Below are 16,296 nucleotides of genomic sequence, written 5' to 3' on the forward strand. Positions count from 1 at the left end.
CCTCCCCTGTTTTCTTTTGCAGCACTTGCCCCTTTTACACACTATGCAACTTACCTCTTTGTTTGTTGTCTGCCTCCTCCCACTAGAAAGTAAGCTCTGAGGAGGCAGAGACTTTGATCATTTTACTGCTCTATGCTCAGAGCCTAGAAAAGTATTTTGACATGGTAAGAACTTAAAAAAATATTTGTTTAATAAATGCAATACTTTTTCTTGGAGAGGTATGTGTTGCACATGTATATGCTCGTATCATCATTCAGGCATCTTTATTCTCTGGCACAACTTTATCTCCTACTTGCTGAGTGATGTTTGCACTTTTGGGAATCTTTGCTCAAATAATTTCATAAATTACTTTCCTTACTTCAATGTCATAGTAGTATCACAAACCAATGTTTCTTTTGGGCATGGCTTAAATTTTTTCTTAACTTAAATGCCTTTAAGAAGAATGTGGGGGAGGGGGGAAGAGGGAGGAGGGAACGGGTATTTGCATACGCAAAGAGTGCAATGCGAACCACCTGAAGGATGGACATATTTGAAACTCGGAATTGGGGGGGAGGAGGCGGCAAGAGCAACATACGTAACCTAAACATCTGTACCCCCATAATACGCTGAAATAAAAAAAAAAAAGAAAAGAAAAGAAGAATGTATATTCTCTCTCTGGCCAGCCAGAGCAATCCTCTTCTTTATTGTCTACTCTTATCCATTTCATACATTTAGGTTACCTTCCTGGTCTCTGAAAGCATTTCATTTAGCAACACCTGGATGGAACATATTACACACTTCATAAATCAGCTCTATTTCCAAATGCAACTTTATACTTTAATTTTCCCAGCAATTTAATTTTTTAGCCAAGCACTATAACTTTCTTAAATCATTTTTCTCTTTATCATTGTCATCACCACACTAGCATATGACCTTTTCAGACCTATTTCTCACAACAAAATAAAATATCTGCAAGACAGTGATCATTACTGTGTAAGTACTGAGGGACATGTGGACACTGCGAGATTGTCTAGATCATCTCCTTCCCACTAGTACACATGGATCTTACACCAAGAAATCACTGTACCTACTGTATCTTACCTACTATATGTCAGGATCCTAAGAGCATAATGTCACAATATATTAGACTAACATAGTGTCCTGTGTGATGGTCAAGAACCTCATAGATGAAATGGAGACATAGAGCCCAAAAGAATATATAACCGTGAAATAAGGCAGTAGAGTTACTCTGCTGCTCCTACCAAATAAAAGCAAACTGTTTAGAGTATTCTCTACTTACTTGCCCACAGGGAAAAAACATTTGCCAGATAAATAAATGCATAGCAAAGATCAAGGCATGTGCTGAGTTGCTACGGTAGAGACCGTGCCTTGAACAGAACAAGTGTCCATTAATCTCTGTAAGGTCTCAATATTTCCTTTTCCCCAGTTACTCCAGTAAATACACTCAGGTCTCTCACAGGGCCCTATCCAGCAAGTTCTTGGCCTCGCGTCCATGTAAAGCATGTTGGGCTTACAAACTGACCTCTGTCTGAGAAATTGGGTGAGGGGCCATGATTTCCTATTCTAATGGCTTAAATCAAGCCTCTGTTTGCCAGAAAACCCAAGTTTTTTGGCTGTAAAAATCAAGTAGCATAGCTAAGTGCTTATCTATTTTAGTCAGAGGAATCCCATTATCAATAGCCGTTTCCAAAGATTCTTGCTTGTCATTCCAATTAAAACGTCTGCTGCCTATTTTGGAAGCCATGCTACCCACCTTGCCTTCAGATAGTAACATGCTGCTGCTCAAGCTCCATTACCCCAGGATCCTAATATCCCCAGTAACATCAGGGAGCCCCACTTCAGTGGTAGCATCTTCCACCAGCACCGCTGGCCTACAGTGAACAGACGATTGTTTTTTCCCAAAGAAGCCAACTGGTCCCTCATCACTGTATCTCTTAGGCTGCTGTTGAAGAGAGTTTCCTCAGGACCCTCTCAAGGGGCACAATGGGGGCTCAGAACCCCACACCCATGATACAGCCCCTCCAACAGTTTTATCTCCCTACGTGCCCATCTCCTTGCTCCGACAGTCAACCAATCAAGGAAACAATTAGATCAGTGCTACCTAGTCATGCTAGGACGTTGAACTCAGAATCCCTGGTTAATGCTCCTATAGCAAAAATCCAACCTATCTAAAATGTATTTTTCTTCATTTGACCTAAAACCTTCAAAATCCATTGTCATACATATTCTCCAGATTTATTTTCAATACTAATTGGCAAAGTCTTGTAACTTTTTAGGCCCATAAGCTATCTCCTCCTAGCTTTGACTTTGTCATTGGTGTTTTGAGGTTTTCTGGGATCTAAGTTTGGTTACAGCTCTGGGGAAAGGGCGTAAGGGGCATAGGAGAACTGACCTCCCTTGGTAATGCAACTCTTTCAGGTGACAGAAAATCCCAGCAAGACAGAAATAGCCTCACCAGAGAGAGGCTCAGGGCTGCTTCAGCTGGAAAGGGTGGCTTGATGGAGTCTGGGGAATCAGGCTACACTGAATCCTCCAAATCCTACCATATCCCCTGTTCTAGTTCTCAGGGTCCCACTCTTTCTCTAAATGCCCAAACTTTCATATAAGGGACTTGGGTGTGAATTAAACTGACACCCTAATTTGACAACCTGCATTATTACGTTTAGCTTTCAAACTTTTCAACCTGAGTTACGAAGGCGATTCTTTCAGTGCAGTCACAGAATATACCTATTTTTCAATTCATGCTTAGGTAAGAAAATTTAAGAGTATGTGCTCATATTCCCTATCTTTAAGCTGCCCACTACTCTTAGAAGCAGCCGCTATATCACACCAGTGTTCCAGGTCCTCATCCCTTCACAGTTGTTTCATGGAAGCCCTTACTTGGTTCCCAAAAGCCTTTCCTTCAATGAGCACTTCATTCTAGAAGTTCGCAGATGATTTATTTGCTGATTTGCCACCAAATATTATGGTATGCCAGAGTCCGCCCCTTATGCTGCTAGATTTTTTTACTACCTTGATTTCCAACTGAGCCAGTGGCCCCCCAATCTCTGCAGTTCTATTTCCTAACCATTCCTGGTGTCAAATTCCTTACTGATCTGGGTTCTTAGTTGCAAATAATAGAAATAATAAAACTGAGACTGGCTGCTGTAAGCAGAAAAGGAATTAATTGAAACAATGTTGAATATTCTCACATAGTCAGGGAGAAGGCTAGATAAGGGTGTTGGAAACAATCAGGAACAGGAGGCTACCCAACCACAACCAAAATCATGCATGGAGTTCAAGGCTGTCCCTTCTACCGGAACACTCAGCTAGCTAGCTGAGCTAACTACACCAACATCACCCCACCGGAGACAAGATGCCACTGCTGCAACTGCTGCCACCGCTGCCTCAGTAAACTGATGTTCCTATCACCACTGCTGACATCCAGCGGATCCTCCATTCTCCCTGCTCTGTCCTTCGGTTCAGAATGAGTATGCCTCATAGGCTAGGTCCAGGACGTGTCCTGTGGCAAAGGTGGCAGAGAAAATGAATAGTGGGACTTCCCAGATTCAATGGTGAGGAGCAAGCTCTGAATCCTGCTAAGATTCACAAAGTGGGAAATTTCCCAAACAAGGGAAGGAAAATCAAATGTTAGGCAACCAGGAAAAATAAAAGATGAATATCCCCTATAGGTATCTTCTTTATATTATTGGGAAGCATCATTATATAGTAAAAGAAGATAGATTTTTATGTGAGCCAAAGTTAAAAAATTTTCATGCTAAGGGAAAAACAGAATGTTGCAAAAGTTGCATTTATTTACAGGTGTTTAGCATCTATGGAAGGAGGAATATTTTATAGTGAATAAAAAGAAAGCCAGTGAAGAGAAAAGCTTCCCTTGAATTTAACCATGCAAATTTGAGAACCTGGAAGTAATATCCTTGATCCCTGATCCTTTTCTGCTGTCCTCAATAAGGCTGATTCATAAAAAGTATTTATAATATCTGCTAATACTTTTCCAAGAATATTTTAAAATTCCATGAGGACCTACAGGAGCACATTTGCTACCAATTTAAGGGAAATGAGCAGCAAAGAAGAGAAAAATCTTATAATAACTCAATTCCATACTTCCCTTTAAGCATGTTTAGAGCACATTACAATGAAGCACGTTAAAGCAATCTGCCCTCCAAAAAGTGAAACTAAGAGGAGAAACAATGAAGCAAGAATGGAGAACTAGAAATTTAATTGGAGGAGGACGACTGGAAATATGTGAGCGGGCAAGGGAATTAGTGAGTACTCGGTGATTTTAGACACTTTGCCATTGGTGGGGAGCAGGGCATTTCTCTCTCCCTATTAAGAAAACAGAGGATCCAGAAGCTACAGAAATACACAGTGATTTCTAATCTTGAGCAGGGATGTAGCCCTCTCTCTTGCTATAAATCGCCAGAGCATTATATAAATACTTTATCCACTTGTTAGCATTTGGACAGTTACATCCATTTCACTGTGTGTGTTTTGAACACGAAATACATCACAAAATGTGCTTAGATGGGCCATAACAAGGAGTGAAAGAGAGGAAGGGAAAAAGCAGACAGCGAGAAAGAGACAAAGAGGGAAAGGAAGAGGCTACAGCATTCTACTGTTTCAGGTGTATGTGTGCGTGGGGGGACGTGTGTGTGGCTCTAGCTAGCAAATCTGCTCCACTTCAATAGGAACCTTAAACTTCACCATTCTTTAATTTTTTTTCCTTCTTTCTAAGTATAAAAGCTAATACCAGGTTGTTTAAGACTAAATGCTTTATGTTGAGAAAAATGTAAAGGTATATCTTTAAATTCTAAATGTAGTCTATGAAGTCAGAGGTATACTGTAAAACCAGAAGTAATATTGAAAAGAAAAAAGAAAGGAAGAAAAAAAAGAGTAAATGGCTTCCAAATTGAGGTTAAAATTTTACCAAATTCTTTTTGTTCCCAACACCAAAGACCGAAGTTCAGCATTTTGCTTTTTTCGGAGGTTGCAGCTATAATGGTCATTGCCAAAGTTAGAAGGCCTGTGGGGGGTCCAGAGGAATTTAAGAGGAATGACTCAGAGCACAGGAGGTGATGAAGCAGAAAAAGCATTTTGCTTATTTCTCTGACTACATTTTTTCATATATTTTTAACATAACTCTTGTAGGTCTGCCTTGAGAGCCCTTGCCAGCAAGTGAAATGCAAGCTAGGAAACCACAAGCTTGGTCTGTAATTGAAACAAACAATTTCAGTTAAAGGTAATAAAAGCAGTAAGAACGAAATGGATTCAACACTGGTATACCAAACTCCACAATTATGTGTTTTAAAAGGTAGTAGTCAAGAACTGAATATACTATATTTTATACAGGAACTTTGCAACACAAGTAAATATGCTAGGATTTCTCACGAGTCCTATGATTTTCAGAAGGTTTTTCCCTGCCAAGCAGTCCTTTTGATTCTACCCTAAAGTATACAGCAACACATGGAGAGCACCTTTCCTGTTTGAAATCATAGATTCAAAAAGAATACACTGTAAAGGGTTGGATATTCAATAGCATACTCTGGATACTCAAGAGTATACTACAAGGGAAGTGCGGGGACTATTTTTTAATATAAATTCTTAATAATCTGTGAAGACTAAAAATGAAAGTCCACAAATAAGCGAAGAGCAACTTAATTAAGTTATAAAATAACTTAATTCAAATTCATCTCAAAATTAAAACAAATATAGTATTTTATTCCTACTAGACGGTAAGTACCATTTGGACAAGGGCCAAGTTTGTCTTTTCATTGTTGTAATCCCAGCACATAATAGGGTGCCTGGCAAAGAGAAGATAGTAAATATTTGTTGATTAATAAATATTTAACATGTAAACAATAATTCAATGAATACTTGTGTTGACTTCATGTATATACACAATATATACTAAAATATACTTAGGACCCAAATAATGTCAATTAAGAAATGAGAAGAGGTTGGAAATGTGAGAAAAGAAAGGAATCAGAGCCAAACACATAAAATGGAAAGAGAAAGAAATATCATTTATCTCTGGAAATTCCTCTAAGCAATTGATCCATTGTTCATGGCACCTTGAAAATGCTCATCCTTACACTACTAAGACATTCTTCAGATGGAATAGCCACAGGAGCCTCCAAGGAGATAATGCGTTCTGGGCAAAATGAATCTCCTCTCCTGCCCCATTATGCCTAACAGCATTAAAAGAAGCAGTGTTATTCTCAGGTGGCAATATCATATAACCAGAGAGCCTTAGAGATGGAAGGAAACCTGTGAACCATCTAATTCAACCTCCTTAATTCACAGATGAGGAATTCCCCAGAGGGTTTGTGTGCCTTGGCCCACAGTGCCCATGGCAGCAGAGAGAAAACTTGAATCTTTTTTCTGCTGAGTTCTGAAGTCTTCTTACACAATCAAGATATTCAGTAGTTTGCATTGACCATAGTTTTAACCATTCATTAGGAATCCAAGACTTCTCAATCCACTTCTTGGTTTGGACTCCCTCTGCTTCCATTCTAATAGCAACGTTACACATTCTCTACAAAACTCATGGGTTGACTTGAGCTCTACTGCAATAACAGAACATGAATAGGATAAGTGGAAACAGCTCTGTAGCAAATATTTAGATTTCTAGTTTCTCATTTCCCATTCACGAGTTGGGTCTCCCCACCCCCTGCCCCCAGTGGCTTACCTTTTATTCTACAGTTTTGTACAATTTAATAGGCAAACTTATTAAACTGTCTAAATGATGATACCAGGCCTCTATAAATCCAGCTGTTAATGACAGGAACCAAATGCTTGGAAAAAGGATAGGTCTCCACAGCTGCTCAAGTCCCACAATGTGTGCTCAGAGGGAGCCTAAGAAAGTGATAACAATGAAGTATACATGGAAGGAAATTAAGTTAGGAGAGCCTAGAATAAAACACCATCCTCCGAAATTCCTCCCTCTCACCTGGTGTTATGCAAAACAGTTTGGATGTCATCTACTGTGGTATTGCAAAAGACACTAAATTATACATTACCTTACTCAAGTTTCTTAACCCCAAAAGGCTCATGGACAGAAATGATTTGTTACTACATATAAAGATCTATTAGACACCTGGAAAGCTTTGGAGACAACGATGCCTCAAATAGCCATAGAAAGGAATGTGTAAGGAAGATAACACATTACATATACAAAATTTTTGCATTCCTAATTCAAACTGGAAAAAAATTTTTTTAATTTCCATAATTCTCCAGATAGAGAAAAGCAGGAATTGCTCTCCATGGTACAGTAGTCCAAGCTGTGCTATCAGCACCTCATCCACCATCAGAAAACAAAAACGAAGTTCAGGCCTTCATTTTAGAATCAACATCAGTGGCTGGTAACTGTCAGTTTCACCAATGGGTAAACATACACAATTTCCCTAGATACCTGTCATTTGCCTCTCATCAAATCATACATAGTAACCAGTTGTCTAAGTAGATAAAAATATAAAAATCCTCAAAACTGTTTATTGACTATAATTAACAGGGTTTATGGTATTTGAAAGCAAATAAGCACTATGACTAATACCATAAAATATGATGTATAAAAATGATATAAAACCAACTTGGTGTTCTATTTGACTTTCCAATGAAAATCGTTTTCCTGGTTTACCTGATGAAATGTTTCAGAGGTTCAGTGAATGAACTATGAGTCACAGCTTCTAGTCTCTGTTTGTTACTTTACCATTTACATGATTTAGAGCTAAAATCTGCTCTCCTTCCTATAACAAAATCGCGTAAGATTAAAACACGAACCCCACCACCCATGTCCCAGAGCTTTACAGCAACCAACAAAGGTAAAAAAGAAAAACTCTAGAACTCCAAACAGATCGCCCAGCTGCTTGTGCAAATTTACAGCAGTCTATAAACTTCAGTAATATTTTTAAAATTATTGAGCAGTTCTTGATTACAATGTTATAAAAATGCAAATTATAGTCAAAAGAATAGGATGTAGCTTGGGACCCCTGAAATCCAACTTTCATTTTTTGACCTCACATTTGATATTTTGTTATAAAGCCTCCAATTTTAATGTTATACTTGTCAGAGTTAATGAAACTGAAAGGAGTCATAGATACTATCTATGACTTACATTATTATAGTATCATCATTATACAATATTGCAAGTATTCAGGGCGTGAAGAAGAATGCCATAGGATAAAAGAACTTAGCTGCTGATCCCATCACTATAATGAACAAAGCATTAAGCATGCTTGCTAATTTTCATGAGACAGAAGAGTCTTAATGCAAGCTCCCCCTTGCCCACCCCTATTTTTTATTTATTTTATTATTTTTAACCTTCTTGTGGTGCAAGAAATCATTTCCCAGCCTGGAGTGCTAGGCATTTACTAATGGCCTTTCCAGCAGGGCTGGCAAACATGAGTGGCTGTCTCCAGTTCACTCACAGACTTGGGGGTGGCTCCTAACAGCCTGTTTCTACCTGAGGGTCTTTGTATAATATTTAACTGAATTCTTTAGTGACAGTGATCTTCCACGGAATAAAGAATGCTGAATGGAGTAGGAATGCACACACGTGTTTTCAGCTGCTTTATATTCAGGCCTGCTGTGACTCAGCTTGCAAGTTCAAAGTTATAAAGTCATTTTTCATTTCTTGGGGGAAAACGTCCCAGTAAAAATAAGAAAATCTAAGAAAATCCAAAACCTAAGGGAGATGTGAAACAAACTTTCAAAATGATTTGGATTTGTGCTAAGCAGTGGTAAGGATTATGAAATGTCACCCATTAAGTTTACTAAAGGAATAAACTTACAGATAATTTTAAATTCTAAGTATTCCTTTGGTAAAGTATATAAATTTAAAAATTGGCTGGTTATTGTCATTGTGCTCATCAACTTCCATTGAACATATCTCTAAAATAATTTTGCACTGTAATTTTTTCCTAGGAGTTTTAGAGAGAAAATAAAATTCCTCTAATGGAGACAGTTTCTTTACACAACTGTTTAGTCCTCACAGCAAGCAGTTCATTATTAGGTGGTAGACATAAATTTGAATCCACAAATTCGTATTCAGATTCTGCCTTCGGAGAAAATCCTGTGGCCGTATATAGTTAATCCTTTGCACCTGAAGTAAAAAAATGTGGCAGAATAATGGCACCAGCTTAGGTACTGGCAGAGCAAAGTTCAATATAAAATAGGAAAGAGAAAAGAAAAAAAGGAAGAAAGATCCAGTATATAAAGTGGCTGCTATTTTATTTCAGCAGTGACCATATGTATAAGAAAATATCTAAAAGATGACTGGACAACAATGAAATGGTCCCTCACAAGAATTTAGTTTTCTTCTTACGAGTTTTAAAACTGAAGTTGTTAGAGAAAATGAAAAATGGGTTTTTATGTGTTGAGAGGAATTCTGGAAAATATTTGTACACACAAATCCTGACTGGACCTATTCCAGATGATGTTGCTATATGGAGCTGCCCAACTAGGTTAATTTAGGCATTACCAAATTCTGAGGTACCCAAAAAGAGTGGTCTGAGAAAAGTTAATGCAATAAAAAAAAGGATAGAGAAATAGATGAACAATATAGCCTGTTTTCTCATCAGAAACAAGCCTGCCAACCGCCCAGTAGAGATTGGGTAATACTTGTGAGTCTCAAATTTGCCTGAATCTATTCTGAGATTTCTAGATATGTCTGGAAAAATCTAGAAGATGTGCTTATTTCTTTTTGTAAGAAACAATGGGTGTTACCCAAACAAGTGGGAACATCAAGACTGGCCCTTATTTCTGGATTTGCCTACAACTTGCTACATGCTTAAAAGTGATTTGCAGTTTACTCTTCAGCATATATATTCCTTCATAAGCAAGTTACTTAAATTGGATCTCAGCTTCAAAAATCAGTATCATATTTTTCAGCTTTCCAGTTTAGCTTTGGTATGATTGGAAAATTCTGCAAAGCTAAGGAAGTGTGCCAACCATAAATTAAAATAACATCTGAAAGGGCAAAATGTAGCTACATGGTTTATAAGCCTACAAAGGATCTAATGTCATGAGGTTTATGAGTTACAAACCTTGATGACAGTAATTTTCCTTAGCTGAAACTCTCAATCAACTAAAATAGTCTGTGAGACTGCCTGTTATACCTTTAGAGTTTTCCTCGGGCTTTTAGTATTTTAAAAACTCAATTTCTGAAATTCCCCCTATACACTCGGCCCCTCCTGGAATTTCATGCTCATCACAACTGAAAGCCTGTGAGTATCCCAAACACTTCCCGTCACCACAGGAAAATACATTAACCTCCAGCCACCCAGCCGAGTGTGCAATGTCCATATCAATTGGGCATGAGGGTTTAAAACGGCTGTTTCTGAGGTGATTAATGACTGGAAACGTGCAGACCTTTCGTTTCCCGGGGACAGGTCACCCCAGACCCTCTGTTACCGCCACCAGTCAAGGCATCCTGCTGAACTTGCATGCCATGCATCCCCTTTCTAACCCATTTATCAGTCGAATCTGCCAAAATGATTCTTTTCAGGTGTGCATCTGAGACACAAGAAGAGAGACCTTTGTTTTAATTGCCCGTGACTTGCTTTATGGCTTCCAAGAACGCATGAGAACTTTTGCCAAAGGAGTTTCAAATTCAGAAGCTGAGACAAATAAGCATTTCCACTTGGACTGAAGAGCAATATCTAGATGCATAACGTTGAAAAGCTCCCTGACAGGCACCGTGATTTACAAGCAAGGACTGAAAAATGAACTTAGCAGAGAGGAGTTACTAAAGGTAAAATTATGTTACAGTTAGCTTCTAATTGTTCAGGAAAATCCTTTTCAAGGCCTGCTGCCATCAAACATGGAGAAAATAAAATCATTTAATTCAAGTTTTCAAATTGCTCGTGTAAAATGGTATAATTCCATTTGTCATCCAGGTACCAGTGTGCTGAGTAATTATCAGGCAGTTATATTCAAGAGAAACTTTTCAGAACAAAGCTGCTATTAAAAGGCATGAGAACAAAAGCCCTGTGGATGCATAATTTGTGGTTTATTCCACATTAAATGTATAGCTTTGTGTTCTGGTAAGTACAGCTCAGGTCTGTCTCTGCCCCTGCCAACCCCGGGCATACCAAACCTATGTTCAGAAGAGATTTGTGCTAACCCTTTGGACACCTTTTCTACCCCATGACACTGCTGGTGTGTTACCCATATTTGGGTGCTCTCTAACAGTCTCGGGCCATGGGACAATAATTTACAAGTTAAAACTTCAGAAGAGCCAGTCAAAAAAAAAATTATCACTTAGCCAAAAACACACACATACCAAGAATGGGGGAAGGTATATAAAGAAGATTTCTTAAGGCAGATTTTCTAAAAGATCTATGTTTAAATGTTCTAACAATATCTATTACATAAGGACAGATAGATATATTGATTAAAAAAATACTGATGACATATAAAGTCTGGAATCCAAAAGTGAATTTCTCATCACTATGCTTCACCCTTGAGTTAATCAAAAATAAGTTAGTCACTAGCATTATCACAAGAATCTGGTATAAAACTGTTACCAAAAAATAGGAAATGGAGAAAAATTTGAGATTGTACTGGCAGCTTGAAATTTCCTTGACAATTTTAATTTTAGTCCCTACCTTAACATAAAACATTTGTCATATATACATAAAGTTCATGGCTTTGTACTACTCCCTTCGTGATATACACTGTTTATTAATTTGGGTTTGATGTAGATCAGTGGTTCCATAAATCAAGTCATAACCATAGAAACTGAGACCTATGCATCACAATTGTTTAAAAGCTCTGCAGGTGATTCTCATCTACAGTGGTTGGGAACCACTGATGCAGACAATGTTCATCAAGACCCTACCTTCTTTTTTTTTTTTTTTTTTTTGAGACAGAGTCTTACTGTGTTGCCCGGGCTAGAGTGCCGTGGCGTCAGCCTAGCTCACAGCAACCTCAAACTCCTGGGCTCAAGCGATCCTCCTGCCTCAGCCTCCCGAGTAGCTGGGACTACAGGCATGCGCCACCATGCCCGGCTAATTTTTTCTATATATTTTTAGCTGGCCAATTAATTTCTTTCTAATTTTAGTAGAGACGGAGGTCTCGCTCTTGCTCAAGCTGGTTTCGAACTCCTGAGCTCAAACAATCCGCCTGCCTCGGCCTCCCAGAGAGCTAGGATTATAGGCGTGAGCCACCGCACCCGGCCAAGACCCTACCTTCTTAGAAAAAAAAATGGTAGGTACAACAAATAAAAACTCAGAAGAAGTAAACTAAACAAATAGAAAATACTAATCATGTAAACAAAATGCTAATATTTGTGCACATAGTAAAGGTAGGTTGGAAAGGGTGGAATGAGTAATACAGTAGGTAGTTTGGGGCCTATTGGGGAGACTTCCTAGGAAAATCTGAATTATTAATATAAACTAAATTATAAAGGTCAAGAGAGTCAATGAACCACAGAATAAAAGGGCAGGCATTTCAAGATGACCCCTTCAAATAATCTAAGCATTCAAGATACCAAGTAATAATGGCTATAATTACAATGTGTCTTATCTTTACATCACTATTTCCTTAAAATGCTATTTAAGACTGGGATTTTTTTTTGAGGAAAGTTTTTTTTATTATTTTGGTTGATTTTTGTAACTGTTATGGAAAATATTTCACCCAAAAGGGAACTGAAATCTTTGTCTAGCCTAAGAGTGAATGGAAGAGAATTAAGCAGAACAATAACTCAATCGCTAAGTGAAGATGAACACCTAAGCATTTGTCTCCTTTCTTCAAGAAAAGGAATTATGTGAAGAGTCATATGAGTTTTCAGCAGGAATAAGATACATAATGAGAAATTATATGCTTATTTATATAAACTGTTTTGTAATATGAAGAAACCAAAAACACTTGGGAAGCCAGTGTGGATCCCACTTGGGGAACACTAGCTGGAGATGTTTCCTGCCAGAGTAATTTATCCTGAATTTCACACCCTGCAAGCATAATAAGGGACAAATGCATTTCAGTAGTAAAGACATAGATTTCTGAGTACAACATGCTTCAAGTTTTCTATCTCCAATTCTGATAATACTTCACTATCCCTTTGCTTTTCAAGATTCAAGATACCAGAGATGACTGAGACGGAATAATCTATGAATATCTTATGTTTAAAATGATCTCATTTTTGCATTTACTTAGACATGTATAAAAGTCCATGTGTGGTCTACTTTCTATCCGCAGAGGTTAGCAATCACTTTCTGAGGCTCTTTGCTCTTCGCCCTATGTTTGGTCTTTTCCAACCCTGCCTGGCTCCACACCACTCTCAGGTTCCCAGATACTATCTCTACATCATCCTCAGCCCAGGAACCAACAAGAGTTCCCTGTTGCATCAAGTCCTAAATACTCGGCTTGGCCCTCTCCAATCTTGTGAAGCTTCCTCTTCAACGTTGTTTCCCCTTCTCCCAAGCTTTTCATTCTAATCAAGCCAATGTCCTTACTGCCTTCCACGGGAAGCATGTTTTCACTCACATGTTCACTCAGTAAACACTTATGGAGCACCAGCTGAATGCCTGGCCCCACACCTGTGCTCTCCCTGGCCTGGCTCCAGCACCAAGTCCTCCGCAAAGCTCTCTGCAGGTACCCTAACCCACCACTCGGCTTCCTTGTCCTCAGGATCCCAAAGTCAGCGTTGTTCTATCTGGATTCACACAGCACTTTTCTAGAACACTCTCAGAGATTCTACTTCAAAAAAATTGGAAACTCTGGCTTGTTTCTCTGCTATGGAATTCTCAGAGCCTTTAATAAGCTAAGATCAATTGTGAATTCCTAAGAGGGGTATATAGTAATCATCATTTCACAAACTAACTTGAGCAGGAAAATTTTATAGCATAACTACTAATGTTCCAGGGAAATCTGGTTTGGGAAATGTCTGCTGTTATTTAAAGTTGGCACCACATGATTTATCACTTAATTATATGCTGGCTATATGGTATCATCCTGTTATTCCTCTGTCCTCCTTTCTCTACATCTTTGTTCTTTTCGAATATCAAAATATTAAGTCCTACCTTACGATTAAAGGCAAAGGGCTAAAGCAAAAAATATTGTTTGTCTCAACCCTTGGTGCAAGTTTTCTAAGATGCATTGAATTACCTTCCTGCCTTACAAAGCAGTACAATGAATGAATCTTCGATGACTGAGGCAGGCTGAAATAACAGAAAGACCACAGCACCACTTTTGAAAATGACTCCATGCAGACCACTTCCCTGGGCCTCAATTTCCTCATCTGAGCAATGAGGGGCCCTCCCAGTTCTAACGGTCTGTCTTCCAGCTTCTCAATGAGGTAACTCCTTAAATAAGTATTCACCGTACAGCTCTATAAAGGTAAGAGCGAAATAATCAGATGTCATCCCCAGGACATTCTTAAGAAGTCTTTGTGCTCTGATTTCTCACTAATATGATAATAACTTGTTTTCTTATTATTTGCCTCCTTTGAATAAAAAATAATTCCTGTTAATTTGGATTTCTTATCATTTGGATTTGAGTTAACAAAGGTGATACTAGACAGACAATGGAATGATTCTCAGCAATAACAAGGATAGCAACATTCTAGTCCTCTTTAATTTACAAGATGTATCCCAGTAACTGGTCATTTGGAGTCCCAAAGGGCATTGGCCACCGAGAGAGGAACTTGTTTAAGGGGGAGGAAGGTGTGCATGAACCTGTGAAAAAAAGCTGTAGCAAGTCTCCATGTCTAGTTATAGTCCAGTTTCCAGTGGTTTAACAACTAAACAAACACTTCATTTTATAACATAGGGTTTCCTAAGTTAACAAATCTTTAAATTTCTTAAGCTTGAAGAGCCCATTTGAAAAAAATCATCATAATTCTAAGACTCTAGAAATGATGAATGTTGAAACAATCTCTATTTCACTAGTCTAATGAATTTTGCAACATTGATATGATTTTCTCACAATGTTTAATGCAGAAAAATGAGCAACTCAAATTTGCGTATTTTTCTTTTAACCACCTATAAAAAAAGGATAAATATAACATCTAGTCCAAGCTCTAATGAATGAAATGTGCATTGTTTCTGCCACATATCAGGTGTGTGACTTTGGGCAAGTTAACTTCTCTAAGCTTCAGTATTCTCATCTGTAAAATGAGGTTTATATTATAATAATACCTGCTTCATAGAGTTGTCATGATTATTCAAGAAAATAATGTATTCAAAACACTTGACATATCATTGTTGCTATTGATATTGTTTTTATCATGGTTATTATAATTATTGACTGGTATTATTATTATGATAAAAAGGACAATTAGAAAGGATTCCATTAAGCCTCTGAAGATCACATCACTTTGATTTGAAAGCCAATTCTTTCTGCACCGTTCTAAGTCAACCTATAAAAATAGTTAGATCCAAGTTGGAAATGCCAAAAGAATCTTTCTCATATGGTGTCTTTCGCCTTTAGTAGTTTTCCCCCCTCAACCACTAAGCATCTATCTCCCCCAATTCATATCATCCCAGATAGCTTAATACAATTAAATGGGGAAAGAAGATGAAATCAGATGAAGCCATACTGAAACAAGTCCGCTCAATTGTTGACACACAGATTGGAGGGTAAGTAAAGGGATGAATAGAAGAGATGTTTTTCCTCCCAGGCAGGAGGCACGAGTTTTACTCCCATAAATGTCAATAACCAGCTCTGTGGCTGTTAGCAGGTTGAGAAGCCTCTGGATGACCTCCATGGTTCCCTTCCAGCTAGGAGTTAGCCTCATAGGCCACACTGTTGCTTTCTGGAAACTCAAATCCGAAGGAGATGATCAGGTTAAATATTATCATTTTAAAAAGAAGCCCAGTGCTATTCAAGAACACAGTGTAACTCACAGGCCTTAGAACAACGTCAACTCATTTACTTAGCTAAATGCTTTCCAATGCACATTAAGATAACATGAAGTGATGTTTGGTTTAAAAGTTAATTCTAGACATTTGTTACAGAGTTAGCACTTTATTAGTTATATACTTTGAACTTGTCTCTGTTTTTATAGAAGCAAATTCTACTTATAACAGGGCTAAGAGATGTTGAAATAAAAATTTGTTGTGGCTCTTACAGATGCAAGGTGAATTATCAAAAGATTTCAATTACCTAAACTTTTCCTTTCATTTTTTTCTTAATCTTGGATTTTTCCTATCTAAGCAGGTGTCCTTCCTACTGGATTTACTTTCAATAACTTCAGACACCAAAGAAAAAGTAACCTTATCTATGAAATTTCTCAAACTCTTTTTTCTAAGTCTCCATTTGTTATTTCATTTGTTATACACAACTACATGGTACAGT

The 16,296-nt window shown here is 38.0% G+C and overlaps 1 protein-coding gene across 1 annotated transcript in view; it reads right to left on the reverse strand.

Annotated features, from left to right (window-relative positions):
• Positions 1–16,296, reverse strand: part of FSIP1 (fibrous sheath interacting protein 1) — a 205,940-nt gene that overhangs the window by 50,149 nt on the left and 139,495 nt on the right. The window lies entirely within an intron of this gene.

Source organism: Propithecus coquereli, unplaced genomic scaffold (assembly GCF_000956105.1).
Source record: "Propithecus coquereli isolate 6110/MARCELLA unplaced genomic scaffold, Pcoq_1.0 Scaffold3, whole genome shotgun sequence".
Classification (NCBI taxonomy): Eukaryota; Metazoa; Chordata; class Mammalia; order Primates; family Indriidae; genus Propithecus; species Propithecus coquereli.